Below are 18,967 nucleotides of genomic sequence, written 5' to 3'. Positions count from 1 at the left end.
TTGCCATTCCGAATTTCATTTCCCAAAACAATTTCCACATGACCTCCCACTTACACAATTTTAAATGCATACACATAAAATGCAAAAACCAACAAAAAAATGTAAAAAAAAATTTATAGAATTTTTGTTTTAACAAAGTAAAGTAAAATAAATGAAAAAGGAGCCTTTGTTACAACATTATAATTTATTCATCAAAAAACCCCATGGTTAAAAAATTGTAGAGGAGATAGATGTGGGAGTGAAAATACAAAATGAATGACCAGTGTCAGTCAGTTGCAAAAATAGAAAATTTAATTAATATTGAAACTAGTCTGAAAACCTCCAACTCTTCACAAAATTTATACATAAAAAAAACACAATAGAATTTCCCTTAATTGTATGATTTTATCAATGTTTAATTTGCATGCTGCACAATCGACAACAAAGTTAAATTTGCAATTACACAACTCAAATACATTTTCTGACTGACTAAAAACTCAAATGAATGTGCATTTTGTGTATATTTCGGAATAATATTGAATTGAGTGAGTGACTGAATGTGACTACATACAGTATGGTATGGAAATTATGATGAGAAAGAGCAAAAATTGGGCAAAATTGCACAACATCAAAAAATGAAATGAAAATAAAACAACAAAAATAAAAAAAAAAAAATGTAAAGCGATTTTCATTTTTTGGCACTGATGGCAAAAAGTCAAAAATCCATAACAAACAGAATGGTGAATGAATTTTGATGATAGTCAAGAGAGAATAGCATTTATTCATTTATTTCTTCTTTTACTTCACTTTTTTTCCTAACAAAAAAATGTAAAAAAAATTTGTCAAAGCCAAGCTGAATTTTCATCAAGAAAAAAAAGAGACACAGCATGGAATTGGAATAAAGAATGGACATTGCATTCAGCTTACAAAAAAAAATTATATGTATGGATTGCAATTGTTGATGAGATGAAAATCATCATCAAAAGCAGTTACTGGCAAGGATGAAATTCTTGTTTGGCGATTCTAGTTGGATGATATTCCAGTCGGTGAGATTATGGTTGATCGACTTTGTAATGAACATCGACTTAGTCCTGAGATCACTCTTATTGGCTGTTGAAATTGAGACAATTTTGAATAGACTAGATTTTATTTAAATAGTGATTTGTCTTGTTCTGAGGACAAGTTGAGTTCTAATTACATTCAAATCGCTTCATGACGACATTAGTCATCCTTGAAACTAGATAAGCAGCATGTCAACTTGACAGTGATGTTACAATCATTATAACATAACCGTTAAGCGATTTAATGTTAAATATAGTAGTTAGATGACAGTCACTGGTTGATTAAGGTACAGATTGATTGATTCCACTAAACTGAGTGAAACAGACTGCGATTAATAGATCGTTTGTCTTGTTATAAATTTAAAAGTCATTGCAAGCTACCAAAATGTTAAGTGTGTAATCAGTTACCATGACAGCAGTTTTTGAGTGGATCAGAAATCAATAGAGAAGACTTTTGCGAATTTCAAGACTTAAAACTGCATCAATTCACTTCGGATCAAATTTCAACAGTCTGGATTTCTCACAGCATGTGTGACACACATTCACAACTCAACTACCAAGTCTTGTTAGTGCCATAAGCTGTATTTTTGCAAATATTCCCTAAAAATCACAAAAAAAATTCTCTAATTTCAATCTCAAGCCCAACTAAAACAATTTGAGAACCTCTACAAATTGTGAGCAGTAATAAAGTTTTCAGACATTTGACGTTCCTTTCACTGCCTCTTACTCTGTGTGTATATATGAAGTTAAAAAAAATTTCATCTCATTTTTTTTCATTCACTGAGAAAAAGAGTTTGCTGAGCACGTCTATCGTTTGTCATTTTCAGATGGTTCTGGAAGCTTTTCAAAAAAAAAAAAAAAAAAATATGGAAAAAAGAGACAAGAGATGAAGAAAATGTGGCTGCTTTCTTTTATTCGAATAAAGAACTTTTATTCGATTGATCAAATTTTTTTTTGCTGTTGTGGCTTTTTTTTCATTTCATAACATTTCATTTGAGAGATGCTTGACACTTTACTTCCATTCCATGCACATCCACAATTTGTATGTATGGCTTACATGATGTCGTATGCAACTGCGGGTGCTTACTATTACTTTTTTTTCTCTTTATTTTACCCTTCAGAATGTCAAAAATTTAGTACACATTTCAGTTTAATTGAAAATGGCAACAAACTATACACATCCATCAGTCAAAAGTATGTGGGCTGTAAGTGATGAGGGGAAATGGAAAGATGTGGACGAGAAATCAGCTAAACATGTTTTTGAGGGGGTCATATGTAAGTTATGTAAGGTAAGAACTTGGATTCGCTCAATTGACAGGTTTGTAATTACTGTATTTTAAATTGGCAGTCCTGCAATTTTTGGTTCCAGCAGTTTTGGACGCACCCTAGTAAGAAGATGAAGTTTGAGGACTTTTTAAACTTTTTTGTCATAATAACTTAATTAAACGGTTCTTTTTGTAAAGCAAGTCACACAACATCAAGCCAGATCTCGATGTCGATTTGAGTCATCATGTCCCCTAAATTAGGAGCTTAATAAATTAATGACATTCTATAGAGCATTTTCTTGATGGGGTAAGTTCAGTTTGAGACAGCTTAAAGTCCATACTGTAGTTGCCAAAGTTGACCAGACTCTATTTTTTAGTCCGACATCAAATCGGATTTCAAGTTTATTTTAGAGTCTAATGGAGTCCAACTCTCAGATTCCTCCTCATTCTTGTCAATGCAATAGTAATTTCAAGATGTATCTTAGTGTACTTCTCTATGGGACATACAGCTTGTCAATTTCCAGTTCAAGAAACAAATTTGAATATTCAATACCAACTTCATTATCAAAACTTCCTTACTTTATGACCAACCTTTTTCATTTCTATAAATCCATAAAATTTTCCAATCAGTAAAAAAAAGCCACAAGTCACACACAGTAAAGAAGGGGGAAATAGAAAGATGAGAGACAAACTTTATTTCGTTTATTTATTTTTATTTCTGAAATGTTCCGCCCTAGAAGACACACAACAAACTATATAAGCAAAGAGTATAGTAGCATTCTAAAAATATACAATTTTCAGGACATGAAAGGGACGGAAAGGAAGATTGATTTGTTGCTTCTTTATGCATAAATTGCAATTTTTACTGCTGATTTTTATATTTTTTTTCATTATACAAGGTAGCCACAAAATTTAAATGTACTGTATGCGGAGACGTAAAAAGGATAGAAGCAAAAAAAAAGGGAACATGTCAAAGCAAATGACAGAGAATTATTGAAGCTTTATGCTTTATGGTTCTGTCCATAAAATATTAAATCATTGAAAAGAAATGCTCGGTATTGCCAAATGGTCATTTATAATAAATAAGAAAAAAAAGAGATATTAGAGGTAAAGGAACTGATGTGCAGAAAACAGAATAACAAAATATTCATGCGAACTTTTTCTATTGAAAATTATTGAGCGGAAAGTAGAACAGCAAAGAGTGAGAAAAAGACAATTTTGTCATAAAAATTGTAAATAAATTTGCAACAATAACATGCTTCATATATGTACGAAATTCACATTCATACATAAAACAATAACAAAATTTTATTTTCATACTTCTTCATTCTTCAAGCACGACATAGAAAATGATTAATGGTCTAACTGTCTAGTCATATACAAAGTATAAACTTTTTTTTTTACACTCTTCTCCCATCCTTATCATCCTTATTATTTATTTGCCACCATTCATGATCATCGTCATCATCATCATCATGCACTTACTTCTTCTTACTGTGTGATGTCTTCTTCTTCATGTGACTCGATATGGTTGTGTGTATGTGAATCTTCTCCCTTTTTTTACCACACTCCGTTCTCAAGATGCCTTTTTTTCCTCAAGACAGCGAACCATCTCATACATATTATCATTTTGATGATGAAAGTTTTTCTCGCCTTTTTCTCGTCTCTCTAGCTTTTCTTTTCCTCGGTTTATTATACTATTGTTGTGAGAGGATGTGAGAGAATAGTTGGTATTTTTTCGGAGTGTCCGATGGGATTTATGATTTACTTTGGGTTATGGTGGATGAAATTGAAAGTTTTTTGATGATGGGTCATCAATGTGGGAGCGCTGTTTGTATTCTGATAGACTTTAGTGTCTGATAAAATTGAGATAATTGTGAAAGCTATTCATACTACATTATGAATCACAATCAGGCTAAAATTGTATTAGCTTTGTGACTTACTTGCTTAATTTCTTGACTGAGGCGAACGAGGGTCCATTGCCGTGCGTAGGGAATGTCTTAAGACAGCTCTATCCATCGGAGCCTTGTTCAGTTTGGGATATTGAAAACTCTAGCTTTTCAACACATCCAATCTAGGAATTCTTTGGTTTTAATCGCGATCGCATGCTTTGTGACAATGAGCCTAAATCCATAATATTGGTCAAACCTCCTCCACTACATCATTTTGAATTGATGTCTATTTTATACCCGATCGGCACATATTCATGTGTTGACACCATGGCAAAAAGACGGCAGTATACTTAGAACCAAGTGCAGTTACTTTGCGAATTCGGTTGATTTTACTAAAAGGCTGAACTTTCCTAATAGATCGAACATTTCAATAAGTGCCAATCGTGATAAACTACAATCAGATCAACACAAATTCCCTTCGAAAACACCCAGAACAAATCTTAAAATTTGATTTCTTATAAAAGCTATCCAACACTTCATCCTCACACCACCTTCAAAACATAATTTGCTCAGGATATTTAAATTTGTTACCTTGACTAATTCGCCATTTCATTCAACTTTTTTGACACTATTTACTTGTTTTTTTGTTCTTTCACAGTTCTCGCTCTTGTATGTAAGTATCACTTATGTAGATATGTATTAAATATCTTCACAGCTAGTATGAGGATACCATAGAGAAACTTTTTCCTCTCCAGCGAACTTGCGAGTGTATTTTTTAGTCCAAAAAAGGAAAGAAAAGAAAAAATCGCATAAAACTCTCTCATACGAATGTCATCATCATGAAGAAATGCAATGTGAAATGTGAATGGGGTGGAGGACAAAATGTGTGGGTGGAAAAATGGCAATGTTAGATGAAGGAAATAATAAAAAAAGAAGGAAGAAGAGCATTGTTATAATGTGAGTACGTAACGAGGAGCAATAAAGCATTTTTTGATAGACAAAAGGATTTGAAAAGTTGAAAATTACTTTTTATGGTTTCATTGTCGTCTGTTTCATCAGCTTACATGCTTATAATGTACAATTTTTACTCATACCATATTGTGAATGTATAAATACATAAATACACTTGAGTATTACTTGTCCTGTGGCTGATTGTTGTGAAAAAAAAATTTACTATAGTATAGTAAGAGAAGGAAACAACGGCAATGACATGTAATGACAATGAAAGGCTTTTAAATATTCTTTTTCTGCTCGTTTTACTTCTTATTTTTTTTTTTCATATTCGTGTATGAGCAATGATTTTACTTCTTCTTACATCATGAATCTTATTTGCTCCTGCTTACATCACTTCATGAGAAAAATGGGGAAGAATCACAATCATGCATGTTGTGCTGTTGAGGGATTACAGTGAGCTTGTGTGTGAATAAAACATTTCAGGTGATGCAATATTAAAAGCTTTTTCAGATTTTTTTTTTTTGTGTTTTATTTCTGTGCCTTTTTTTTTGTCTTTTGTTCTTCGTCTCTTCAGTCGTTTGAAATGTAAATGTTGAAATGATAAAATGTGTCAAATTGGGATCACATGAGATTTGAATTTGTTCTCGTCTTCCTTATTTTACTCATCTTTTGTTGAAGAATATATGAAAAATTCAAAGTAAATTATGTGAGATAAAAATCGAAAAGATGAGATTCACTCTCGAAATGAGATTGAAGAAAAGGGAAAGAAAGTCGTGTGTGATTTGAAATATTGATTGGAGATAATAATTCACACAAAGTTTCTTGGTAACAAAGACTCCGTTTTTTGATTGCTTTTCAATTTGCTGAACTTTCAACTTATTGATGGAGTAATTTTATGCATCAGTTGGAATTTTGTGGCATTGTCTTTGAGGGTGTCTTTAGTTAAAAGTCTCTCAGTCTCTCAATTTAGTTAAATTTTCAGATTTACTTGATTACGCTTTGAGTCTAAAATTGGAGTTTTTCACTGAAAATGTGCCTTTAGTATCCAAAACTTATTGTAATAGCCTGTTATAGGTCATCAACTGCTATAGCCCATCGATATAATCCACCAAAAATAAACCTAGATTTTGTCACCTCTAAATATCATTTTCAGATAGCTTTTAACAATGGGAGAGACAGCGCAGATGATAAAATTTGACACTATTGTCACTTTTTGTGACATTTATTCATTGAATCCTCGCGAGGGCTTCGATGATTAGGTCTGATTAGATTTTTGAATTAATTTAACTTTAGACTCACATTTTGCACAAGAGTCAGAGATTATTGTAAAAATCGTAGATATTGGGGTTTTTACGATTTTTACATTGTAGAAATTGGGTTTTTTTTACGATTTCTATGATTTTTACAAAAGTGTCTGAGCCTAGATTTTGTGTAGAATAGTCCAACCAACAAGAATGATACAAAATAATTCTTATCAAATTCATTCTCATCTATGAAATCTCCTGTTATTCAAAATGTATTTTATTAAACCGACAGTCTTCATTTGAGAGTAAAATTTAAATTTCTTCATCATTTTGTAACTTGACTAATCCTTGATGCAGAGTCAAGTGTTCATAGCAGATACAATCAATTTTTTTAGAACATTCAACAATGTGCGCAGAATAGAACATGAAAAAATTGTGCATTTAAAATGAAAATAAAATTTTCCAACCCTCTCCTTTAACCCCCAGCGACATCTATGAACATTTTCTAAATTTAAAAAAAGCTTTTACTAAAATTTCAAAATTTTTCTCAACGATTTTACAAAAAAGCTTATTTGTTCTTACCGCAGATGCTGCTTTCAATTCCCTATACACACAAATGTAAAAAAATGATGTTTACACAAAAATGATTGAATTTGTTTTGTTGATAATTTTTAATACATCATATGCACAGAATATTAAAATGAAGTTATAATGATATGCTCGCAGGGCTTCATGGGCATTTTTTTTAAAAAAATATCTGTTGGATATAATTTAATTAAAATTAAAATAACCAATTATAGCTCTTTTCATGTAAAACATTCAAAAACAAAATTGTAAAACCAAATTTATGAAATGAAAAATTTTATGGCTGTACAAAAATTTTTTATGTTGGTTGAATTGCGATTAGTCCATTTCTATAACAACGCACCAAAGTATTTTTTTTCTACGTAGATGAATATAAAAAAGCAGGTGAAGGATGAGAGAGAATAAAAAAACAATCTTCTCATCCTCATCCGAGTGCTAGGCAACCTGTTGAAGAATAAAAAAAAAATATACAATTTTTAGATAAAAATGTACACATGCAGCATATTGTATAAGGACAGAAAAGAAAAAAAAATTATTCATTTTAGCACTGATTCTGTTTCAATTCAACAATCTGATGTGGATTTTGATTGTTAGGAATCATAGGTGTATTAAAATTTATGTATGAGTTGGGAGAGTTGGATTTTGATGGAATTTTTCATTATGGAATATAGCTTTTAATGTTAGTAATGACTTTTTGTCTTTGACTAAGTAAATGGTGAAAATAGACAAGCAAATTCAATTCAAGACTTCTATAAAAGGTTTAGCAATTGAACTTGAAAAAATTTGTCTTTTTGGCCCAAATTATTTTTTTATTTGCAAAATTTAGGCTTTTTGACTTTGGAATGATTGACATATTGACCCTTAATAGAGAAAATGGGATTACAGATATGTGGTATTTTGTCTAACCACTCAACAACAGTGGTATTGCACTATATTCGCCTAAATATGACTAGACGACTGTGTGAAACATTGTAGCAAATGGTCGTGAACATTCTGGTGTTGGTTTTTGATAAATATTATTTTTTTAATTAGTAATTCGTGAATTAAATATTAAAAAAAGTGTTTCCGTAAACATTCCATTATAGGTTATGAAACTAAGTGTTGATTATTGTAAACAAAATTAATACTTTATGACACGTGATATTTTCGAATAGCACGAGTCGGTTTATTGATCCAGAATTCGGCACCAGATCGACGTGACTTTGACGGATTTAGACCGAATACGGCACCAAATCAGATTTAGACTGGTCTGTTGCCGGATTTTTGATCGTAATTGCGATTTGCCGGATTTTTGATCGATTAATTGCTATTCTGGAGTTTTACAACTTTTCAAACTTTTTACCAAGTTTTTACTATAATGTCTGACCCTTGCATTGTTAAAATCTGATTTATTGGATTTCACTTCTTCTAAAATGCAGCACCCTTGACAAATAATCCATTTTCACTACTCCAGTTAAGCCTCAGGTACTGTAATAATCTTTTAACTCTTAAGTAAATATTTCCATCTATAAAAATCCAACTCATACATGAGAAGCTTACAATTCTGTTAAATTCAAATTGTTGAAATGATGAAATGAAATGCGAACTTAAGCTAAACGAATTTTCAACTTTTCTATAGCAGTTCTACCCACTATTTCCATACATTTTATTATTTTTTTTTTCGTGGAAAAAACTCTTGTATGTTCTCGAGAATAGAAGAAACAATTTTACATGCATTTCTGATTTGCTTTTTTTCAAATTTTCTACTTTTAACTCTGTTTCCAACATACTCTGATGCTCGCTACCATGGAGCTCCCGAGGAAACCATAGGAAACAATTTTTTTTTCTTCAATTTTTTTTATTACCATATTTCCTTTTTATTCATTTGTGAAAAATTCTCATTTTTTTTTTATTCAGCTTCTCTTTCTCTACATTTTCATTGAAAATTCACATCAATTTGATGATGTTTAATCAGTCAAAGGTTTCTATTGGTTACACATTTAAGGCTTTATAGCCATAAAACCCAATAAACGCAAATATTTGCCTTTGTAGTTTGTTGTCAGAATTATTGTTAATGAATTGAAGAATCTTTCAATAAAGGAAATTAAATTTTTGAAGCAAATGGCAGTATATATATAGTATAATACTGAATTTATCTCTTTGTTGAGGTTATTAGTCAATATTTTTATATCTGTGTGTTCATTTTGCTTTTCGTGTGGTAAAATTATGTTAGGGTAGGAGGTTTTTGAGGTGCGACATCGTACATCATTATGTATTTATCATCCATCAATTCTGAAAAAATTTTCAACTAATAAAGCTCATTAGTGAAAATAATTTTACGTTCTAATTACGTCGCTATCACTTTTGTTAAAACTCTCTAAATTTGCCAGAAATAGAATTAAAATTTTTTTTTTCCAAGCTATATTTGTGTATATGCGGTAGTTTCGAGTCTAAATGAGACTAATGACAACCTCAATTATACAATACATAAGCTGACACTCATTTGACGGTGTTGGATGAGGAAATACGTTTGGAAATTTTATTATGTTGAATGAAAATAAATGGATATTGTTGAATTATTCAGGATATGAGGTTTTGAGTAGTTAGTAAAGTGCAAAAAAATGTCGTAGTTTTTTTATTGAAATTGGATTTTATTCAGGATTGCATCGTGACAGGTTCAAAAAACAGCAGCAAAACAACTATTTTTAAGTTTCAATTTTATAAGTAATTTTGCCATGGATTTACGGTGGATTGGATGATGATAAAGCGCATATTTCTACATTGATCAGGAATTACATAAAAAAGAGACCGTTCAAGAGGAGCGTTGGGACGTTAATTTCCGTTTTTTGGTAACGGCTTTAGAAATCCTATTCGTTGCAGTCATATAGACCAAATGTAGTCAGCTTCCGTGTTATTAAAAGAGATATAGCGCCCTTTCTCCATTTGTGTCGTTCGGGATCCTAGTGTCATTTCTTAAAAAACATTCAAAATATAGAATATTCAGTAAAATATCATATAAAGGACCTCGTGTTCAATGTGAATCAGTAAGTCGTCTCTTATTATCTTAAGACAATTATTAGGGAAGCCATAGTATGACCTCAAAGCTGACCAAATGTGAAATTTTCGTGATTATCCCCGATATAACTAAATATACTGCTGGCAACCGAGCGAGGCAATATATGCCGGGATGAGAACATTAAAGGATAGAGTAAAAGCCTATCCAAAGGACCTAATTTGAAGGGTAGCATCCAAATAATCAGGATAGGAATTGTAAGGTTTACAACCGATCATTTCTGAAATCAACTTGTACAAAGAAAGCCAAACAGAATTATCTTAAGAAAAAATCAGTACAGAACTCCTTAAAATTCCCATCAAAATGAACCAATTTCAAGACTTTTCACGACATCCAAATCATTTTCAATACACCAAAGTCAAAATGAGAATCATTACAACAACTCACATTTCATCATAACACCAAAAATCTTTGCTAACAAGTAACAACTCAACATTCAATCTCTCCCTCACCCGAATGTCAAAAAAAATTTATATTTTAATTAATTCAACTTTGTAATTAAAATTCATTGTAAATTGAAAGTCTATTAAACGAGTTAGTACTGGCTTATAGCATATAAAACTTTTTTTTGTTGTTGTTGTTTCCAGCACAACGTTGATTTAAAATTGAATTTTAAGTTTGTGACATGTAATTTTTGATGTGAAATGCGTTAAATTAATATGTGTCAACCAAATACTTCTCTCCAATGCGGTTTTTGTGTGCAACAAAAAAAAAAGCGCCAGTTACATGCATCAATGGATGGAATATGTGTATATACATATGAAAATTGTTATCGCATCGTTCACACTCTCCTCATTGCTATTGATTAAATTCATTTCACTCTTTCCAAGTGATGCGGTGCATACATGTATTATTATTATTATGTTGATGCATCAAACCCCAGTCATCTCCATTCCACCTCCCCGTCAACATTTTCACGTCACCACATCAATATTATATTTGTTCGTATACAAAAAATATATATAAAATTGAAATCGATGTTTACAATATAACAGATTACTATGCCATGGTTTTTATTCCCACTTTTCAATGGTAATTTTGACACAAGCGCCATTCGCCCACGCATGAATTTTTACAACGATAAACATGAGTTCTTTTTATGCTTTTTTGGCTCATCATTAATTTTTTTTTATATATATATTATATCAAACGCGCGAAAATGAGAGAGTGAGAGCGAGCGATTGTAAAAGAGGAAATTTATTTTATTATGAAAAAAAAAAATTCAATATTCAAAGTAATTAAAAATATTTTTAATTAAGCTTTTTTTTTCATCCAGCAGAGAAGCAGCACTAACTGTGAAAAGAAGATTTTTTTTTTCATCGCGCGCCATCGAAACAATTATTAATGGAAAAACGATCAAAGAATATTAATCTCATTTCACTCAGTTCGAGTTGCTGTTTTTTTTTCTCGTTTGAAAATTTTTCATGAAAGTTTTTTTTTTTTTGATTTTTCTTTTCTTAACTTTTGGTAGAAAGTTTATTACCCGGTATCTTTAAGGATTTAGATGCTAAAAGAAGCATCGTGGAGCAGCTTGATGAGAGTGTCTTATGAATTTACTAATACGGTGAGAAATATGGCAATCAAACTTCCCTTGCAGCTTCAAAATTGTGTTCATTATTCGAGTGATATTCGACTGTTACATATTGAGGTTGTCATCATGGCAACAAGGCCGCAATATAATTTGAATCTATTGGCAAATTTAGTTGTTTTCATCATGTTGCTGCATATGGTTCCAAGTAAACTGCCGACTCACCATTTAAATGCATTTATAATGACTTCTTGACGACGATCAAATTGCAGAATAATTTCTCTGTATTCCACAAAAAATTGAAGTAAATGATTTTAATCGAAAAACTATGCTCCACTCGCTGCCTCAAAAGCAAAGATTGTAGTCGACTCTGGTTTTGTATTGAAAAGTCAACTTGAGTCGACTCGACTCAATAGACTCCATATAAAATCTGAGTTGATTTTGAGCTCTAGTCAAAAGAAGCTGCTGTGAAAAGAACCAAGAAGATAAAGAACCAAATAATCCTAAAAAGTACTTCTAATAATTGAGTCCTCTGCTCATTAGCCACTGATTTCTGATAAAATTCCATTATCAAACTAGCAAACATTGCAGAAATTTCAAAACTTCAAATTAAAAACTAAATAAAATCAACAGAAAAATCATCAAATAACAAAAGAAAGGAAATGGGTAAGAAGCAATTGCCAAAAATTTTTATTTTTATTACATATCCGGTTTGAGAATGAAATTAAATTTTGTGTTCATACACAAGTTTGTTTGAATGAAAATTCAATGTGGTTTTCTCCGAATATTACATATACATAAAATTGTTGAATGTTCGATCGTCCTGACGTTATAATTAGAATTCTTTCACAAAACCCCAAAAAAAGCATATTTTTTTTTGGTAAAATACTCGGAAGGCTTTTGGGGTTTTATGTGCTGCAAAAATAACTTTCCGTTCCTTTGATCTTGCATTATTAGCAATTCATTTGTAAAGTTTGAAAGGATTTTCATATTGACATTTGGTTATGAAATAGGACTTTATTGGATGTCATTAGCAAATAATGTTCTCATTTTGAAATGTTGCTTTCCTTTGAGTTGCAACAAAACGTCATGTTGCTTTGAAATTTAATTTGTCGATTTTGTTTACTTTTGAGTGCATTTTAGGAGGATTGGTACAAAATTTATAAGAATTATTTTGATGACTTGTTTGGAAAGGATTTGATTGGAGGACTGTGATCAGTTCAGGGGGCGTTCATTTGTTATATTCACTTTTAGCATAGGGATTTTGTATGGACATATTATGAGAGGGCAAGAAAGGGATTTAAAAATGAGGTTTTTGCATGACTTAATAAATAAACGACTCCTTACGGATGCAAGTTTTGTGCAACTTTATTGCATATTACCCGGAAGGAACATGACCTAGAAAAGGCAAAACAAGTGGCTTCAGACTCTAGCGAGGAATCAGTATTAATGAAATCTTTAGTCATGCTGGCATGGAGGCACGCTTTTGACATTCTTGTACAATATTCCTCAATTTATTTGGCATAATGACGTCTGATATTATCACATTTGGAATTGGTAATTGACAAGCGGTAGCCAGCGATAGAGCAAGCGATAGAGTCATCTTTAGGGGTCGACTGAGAGATGCCATGGATCTGTAAGTAAGTAAGGATGTCTAGGAAGGATTGTGACATTTAAAATCTTCAACTTCACAACATTTTGAACCCTAGCTACTATATTATTGCAGAATTATCCGAAAACAATCCTATAAACAATCTAAATCCTTACACAAGTAACTACATCTCATTCATCAAAGCATCCAACCACAATTCTGCAGTTCAAAAATTCTTCCATACTATTTTATTACATTTCAAACTTTCATTGATTAACTCATCACGAAACCAATCCCTCCAGCTATGTTCCGTTACAGAAATATTCATTATCGTCCCACTACATCTTTGTTGTTCCTCATACCTAGGGGTCCGAATGACGGATATCCGTACCGTCCGTTACCGGTAATTACCGGTAATATCCATTACCGTTACCGTTAATTTATATGGATTATCCAGCGGTAACAGATTTTTGACGAATTTTTTAAAAATTCAAATATTCAAAGGTTATTTTTAGACATTTTTCATTTTTGAAAACTTTTAATGTGGATATTTCCAAAAGAATTTTTAGACTTGTCAATTCCAAGATGTATAAATTTTAAATTTTTGGTCAAATGTAATTTTTGGTCAAAAAAATATTATTTTTGGTCACATTTTTACACAGTGAGCATTGGATAATTGGATATATTTTACAACTTTTATACGTATGCTTACTGTTGAAAAAAATTATCAAAATTACATCTGAAAATCAGTCATTTTGTATGATAAATCCTGAAGAAGGGCTTTATTTATTGGATAAGGTAAAATCAGTAATGATAGAGAGATGAGAAATGTAACTTTTCAGGAACTTATTGTTTTATGAAAGTTTTTCATCATCAGTTCTTTAGCACAAGCGGCTGAAACGAAAACTGACCAAATTTCGGTCATTTTTCAAATTTCAAACTGCAGGAAGTCCAATAGTCAAAAGTTTTAATGCAAAAGTTCTTACTTTTGGATGTTTTACAACTCTTCTCTTCAAGTCATCCTCTAAAAATATTTGTTAATGGCTTTTTTTAAAAATGATCAAAAAAGTGACCAAAAAAAAAAATTTTTTTTTACCCTAAATATTCGGATATATACAGTCGGAATGTACGGATATTACCGGTAATCACCGGTAATTACCGGTAAATATCCGTTACCGTCAAATCCCGATTACCGGTAATTTTCGGACCCCTACTCATACCATTCTCCTAGTAAGACTGAAAGTGATTTACAATCAGATTTTTCCCCTGTCACTTCTTTATCAAAAACCACACTCAGTCTGTAATTTAAAATTACTTTTTAATTCATTTGAATTGAAGTTAAATTTTAATTTCCGACAGAGTCTCATCGCTATTTTTTTTTTGTGTGTTTTTAAATCGATAATCCCGTCGATAATGCTATATTGACTGGAATAAAGCTAGTCTATTATTGTAAATCACAACATTTTCTGCCATTTACATTTGTACATTTACACTCACGTATGCATATCGTATTGAGATTGTTACATTAATTTATTTTATTTGTATGTAAATATCTACATATCTAGATATCGATGAAATGAGTTGCCCTAAAAGAATGTTTTTTTCATTGATGCTGCCTTTTTATATATATATATGAGAGAAATCAACATTTATCTCATGGGGTAGAAATGGGAAATTTTCCGTAATTTGATTTTGCGGTATAATGTGGAACAGAAAATAAAAAGTTTTCAATATTAAAACTATAATGAACAAGGGGTGGATACTGAATGGTAAATTATTGTCAGGCAGTGAACATTGATAGCTATCCGAGACGACCTTTGTTGCGTATGACATACTTATGTAGCATACGACGGAGTCCTTTCTAAAGTTCTTGTGCCATAGCATGAAGTGCGCTTGAGCACCCTTTTTGCACACACCTTAGGCTACTGCCTATGCTACACTTACTTACTTCACTGTCCTTACAGATCAATTCTAATCCATGGGCTAACTCAGATAGCGTCTACAGGTGGATCAAATGATACCTTTCAGTATTTTTACAAAGCAGAGCTGGAAGTTGACTTGGATTTTGAATGGAAAATGCGGATTTAGTCAACACGGCTGCCTGCTCAAATCTTGTCAACTTCAAACTCTCATGTAAAGTATTGTCGGCTATTAATTTTCGTTAACACCCAAGGCTTATTGGAGGTTTGATGGCAACGACTCTTCCGTAAGAGGTAGTAACACTTCCACCAATCTAACTATTCCCATCCCCTGCTTATCAACATTGTTATTGTTATTACCATTATTCATATCAAAAAACCCATGAAAGAGAGATCTTTTTTCGACATTTTCCGTAAAGTTTAATACAATAAATACGAACGAAAAAAAACTTTTATTTTGCTTTTAATTTATAAAACTTCACTCATTTTCACGTTGAAAAGATGCCAAAAAATTGATGTAAGTTATAATGAGATTTAAAGATTTGATACGGCTTGATAAAACAGGAAAAAAAAGTTCATGTTCTCTGATGTTGGGAAAAAACTTTAATTAAATGCCTGTCATTTGGTGGAGAAAGGTGGGGAAATTTTTAATAATCTTTAACAATAAACTGCAATACAATATGAAAAATCCTGTAATTATCTTAATAAAAATTATGGAAGGGGTAGATTGAGATCAGGGATGTAGCTAGAGATTTGAAAGGGGGCGAAAGAAAGGGTTTTGTATGCTTACTTACTGACTTTTTTGGCTGGTGCTCATGTGGGTCGATTACCACACGGAAATAACGTCTAAAGCTGGCTCAATTCTTCGAAAACTTTTGCCAAATATGCTTTCTAGAAATCCCGAAAGATTTTCGGAACCGGAGGGGGACTTTCCCGGAACTTCTCGGTTCCGGTCCTGATATCGAAAATGTTCGGGTATTTTGTATCGACCAAAAAAATAGAGAATTTTTGTAGATCATTTAACAACAAACCTCAACACCCACCGCTCCCCTTCATCCTCCCTTGATTGACATCCCTTAACATTTACAATTGATGATTTAATAGATGTAAATATGTTATGGTTACATAGATGAATTAAGATCAGAATGAGCTAAGAACATTGAGTCAGAACTTAATTAAATTTGTGAAATAGGATGTAAATAATGTGTGGAACATCAAAGTCATGAATTGGAAAATGAAAAAATTTTCTTCTTCTTCATCTTGTTTGTAAGTTTCTTCAACCTCATTTCCATCTCTCTTTTCTCACTTCCTTCGTCTTTTACTTTATTTTTACCTCTTGGAGAATTTTTTTTTTAAATTTAAATTGGAAAATTTGGAATGAGGAAATAGAAAAAGTTTTTCTTTTTGAGGTTAAGTGTGATTAATTAGATGTTATTAAATTTTTTTTGGAGAATATTGTGTGTTACTGCTTAACATTCTCATTATTTTTTTTTTTTGTGAATGTGGTGAGTTTTTGAGAGTTTTGTTTTCAAACAATTTTCTTCAATTTTTGATGGATGATGAAGTGCTGAGGCCTATATGATGATTTTTTGAAGTGTTTACAATTAAAGTTCTGAGGAATATTTTGAGATGTCTTCATTATTTTGTGGAATTTTTGGAGTTTTGCGGGATTTTTTTTAAATTCTTTTTGTTCAAGTATTCATTAAATTTGAATTATCCTTGAGATTTGTTCAGCTTTTTAGCTTATACTACTGGGAAGACTGAGTGTAAATTCACTCGATTTTCAACTCAAATTTCCCCAAAATTACAATTCCATTATCAACAACTACCTTTTTCATACCAATCAAGTGCCAAACTTTTATTTATTCATCTCAATAATACAACAATTCATTTCCATCCGTCGATTTACTTTCCCAAAAATATGCAATCTATACTACACATGAAGACAGAAACAATATCCATAAAATTTCCATTACCTTCTCATTTGACTACTTTTTAAGTGAATAGAAGATTTTAATTGAAAAATTATTTACAGAAATTGCCGAACAACATGATGTTCGATAATAAAAAAGAAGCAAAACTTCGATCTGATAGATTCAATTAATGAAAATTTGAAACTTTATTTTATTGCTTACGATTGCTTCCTCATCATTTCAATATACACATTTCTCTCATTTCTGTTTTGTATGTAAATATCCGTTGATTGAATAGAAGCAATGGATGAGATATAAAATGTTTGGAATGAATTATTAGGGATGGTAGAGAGCGCAGTTTTGGGAGTTGTAAGGGGTTTTAATTTTTTTGAGCTATGGACTGGAAGAAGTGGTTTGGCAATGGATTGGTTTTGTTCTTCAGTGCAGAAGGTTACAGTCTGTGAAAGGGACCATCGGCGGAAGACGACAACCAGTTGAAAGGGCCAACGGTTTAAGGCGGTAACCTTAGGGATTCCCTTAGGGTGAAATTTCGGCAATCGGGAACGGGAATTCCGGTAAATTCCCATTTTTGGAAACCCAAGGAAGCCGGGGTCATAGACCCAAAGCGGCAACCTCTGGAAAGGGATATTGACGGAAGATAACAACTTGCAGAAGGAACCATCGACGGAAGACAGCCACTTGCAGTAGGAAACTACAATGAAGACATTGAATGCAGCAACTTGCAAAAGAGACCATCGATGGATGGTGACAACCTGCGAAAGACCCCCATGAAAGTAATGATTCGACTAAATTTCATCAATTATTGACCACCTACATAGAATTATTGCATCACAGACGCAATTTCTTAACAATCCCAAAAACCACTAGAACTAAAAAGTTTATTAAAAATGTCAATCAAAAAGCAAACAAAAAAACCCAATCAATTTCATTCAATTAATTTTCTAGAAAAAAATTCTACACAAGATATCCTTCATCAAAAAAAACCTTCAAATATGATTTATTCTCAATCTCAAAACCAGTCAGTCAAAACTTTTACAATCCCACAATTTTACCAGCCATAAATCCACACAGAACTTTCTCTGCTTCAAAAAAATAAAAAAGATAAATTTCCTCACATTGAATTTTAATTGAATTTCGAGTATATTGAAATATGGTTTATATATATATATATCGAGATATGAATGAATAAATGAATGATGTTAAATCATGATGATGTTGATAGCTGAAAAGTAATAAAAAAAAAAATAAACTGAAGGAAGCGTGGAGAGTGAGAAAGATGGTGAAAAATCTTTAATTTTCTTTTCCACTTGACTCAATTGAATTCATTTCATTTAACTTTCAAGTAAAATGATGAAAATTGGAAATAGCAAAGTAAAAAAAAATATCCCAGAACCGAATGAAGCTTTCATCACATAGCAACAGATTATTCTTGTGGTGTAAAATCGATTTTGAGGTTTTTGCTGTTTTGAAATAGCTATAACAGACAAGTCAGGCATAAAAGAGAACGAATTGGGGGGAGGAAAGGGCATCAAATATCAAGTTTTGTTGGGTTTTCTCATCTGACCGCAATCTCCTAACTAAAGTTGAATTATACGGAAATAGTTTTGATGTCTGATGAACTTAATATTTTGTTGTGTACATGTGTGTGCATGAAACATTAAAGAAGATGATGATTTGAACTTTTAACCCACACACATAAAACATAAAAAAATCATTTGGGTGGTGGTCATTTACGCATCGAAGATTATTTATTAATATCTATAATGAATGTCTATTGATATACTCAATACAATTTGCATTGTGTAATGAGGAAAATTGAGTATTGAAGAGTTTTTTGGGGGTGGATTGAGGCTGTGAATGAGGAAATGAAATATTGTGTGACTTTATTGAGAATTTGATGACTTTAATAGATAAAGTAGTTGATTATCATTTCTGGTGTCTAATTTAGATGAATTTTTAGATT

Source organism: Chironomus tepperi, unplaced genomic scaffold (assembly GCF_022539635.2).
Source record: "Chironomus tepperi strain 1889 unplaced genomic scaffold, CSIRO-AGI_Ctep_v1 contig_261, whole genome shotgun sequence".
NCBI classification, from domain to species: Eukaryota; Metazoa; Arthropoda; class Insecta; order Diptera; family Chironomidae; genus Chironomus; species Chironomus tepperi.
The sequence above is the reverse complement of the archived record's forward strand: the minus strand, read 5'-3'. Positions refer to the sequence as shown.